Genomic DNA, 1,659 nt, shown 5'->3' with positions numbered 1-1,659 from the left:
ACACACTGTAACCTAAGTTCTATCTTTGAGAACCGACACGAGGGTCACCGTTTATCAACCCAATCTCACCGTGATTACCGTTGTGAAGAACGGTGGGGGTGCTTCCGGTGACCGTTGGCCACCGTTGCCCCTTCGAGAACCCACCCGAACGATCGAGCGACTAGAGTGATTATCTAGTAAACATAATTTAAACAATGGGTATGAAACACTTACCGATTGGTATCGAACTAGTTGCGATATGCAATACCGTCGACTTTTCCCCCTTATATGAGTTCCCTTCCTCCAAACCTCTCTTTTGCTTGAAGACATCCCCATATATATACTAAGTCATCGGCGGTTTCACGGAATATGAAACGATAAGTCATAATAAATGGTCGTAGGTTTCATGACCATTGAGTTTCCCGTCATTAAATTGCATTCAATTCATTTATTTTTTATTATTATTATTATTATTATTATTATTATTATTATTATTATTATTATTATTATTATTATTATTATTATTATTATTATTTTAACTTAAATATATAAGAGTTATTACAAACTTCCCCCCTTAACAAAATTTCGTCCTCGAAATTTGCCTTATGCAAATAAATGGGGGTATTTCAACCTCATACTCTTCTCGGGTTCCCAAGTTGCTTCCGGCCCCCTATGATGTTTCCATTGGACCTTCACGAGAGCAATCTCTTTGTTTCTTAACTTTCTTACTTTCCTATCGATAATTGTCTCTGGATCTTCAATATAACTTAGTGTCTTGTCCACCTTTATATCCTTAAGAGTTATCTCGGTGTTCTCATCCGCCAAACACTTTCTTAAATTAGATACGTGAAACGTGTTATGGATGCCTTGAAGTTCTTCAGATAGTTCCAACTTGTAGGCAACCTCGCCTACCCTTTCAGTTATCTTGTAAGGACCAATATAACGAAGACTTAGCTTCCCTCGCTTTCCAAAACAAATTACGCCTTTCCACGGTGAAATTTTAAGCATAACTTTGTCCCCAACTTGAAATTCTATCGGCTTCCGTCTTTTATCGGCGTAGCTTTTCTGTCTATCTTRTGCTACCTTTAACCTTTCYCTTATCTGTTTTATCTTGTCGGTAGTCTGTTGAACTATTTCTGGGCCAGTCAATTGTCTTTCACCCACCTCATTCCAACATAATGGCGTTCGGCACTTTCTCCCATACAAAGCTTCATATGGTGCGACTTGAATGCTAGCATGATAGCTATTGTTATAGGAAAATTCTATCAAKGGAAGATGRCTTTCCCATGACCCTRCMAAATCGATAGCACATGCCCGCAACATATCTTCTAGAGTTTGAATGGTCCTCTCGCTTTGACCATCTGTTTGCGGGTGATAGGCTGTACTTAACTTTACTCGTGAGCCCAACTCTCTTTGAAAGCTTTGCCAAAACGTAGAGGTGAACCGACTGTCCCTATCAGAAACTATTGACAATGGAACACCATGACGAGTTACAACCTCGTCTATATACAACTTAGCTAGTCTTTCCATCGAGTACGTTTCTTTAATTGGCAGAAAATGTGCAGACTTTGTGAGTCTATCAACGATTACCCAGATAGCATCATAACCCTTTGGTGTCCTTGGGAGTTTCGTCACAAAATCCATTGTGATGTGGTCCCACTTCCACATCGGAATTTCTAG

The sequence above is a fragment of the Cynara cardunculus genome (assembly GCF_001531365.2).
Source record: "Cynara cardunculus var. scolymus isolate 2C chromosome LG 17, CcrdV1, whole genome shotgun sequence".
Classification (NCBI taxonomy): Eukaryota; Viridiplantae; Streptophyta; class Magnoliopsida; order Asterales; family Asteraceae; genus Cynara; species Cynara cardunculus.
The sequence above is the reverse complement of the archived record's forward strand: the minus strand, read 5'-3'. Positions refer to the sequence as shown.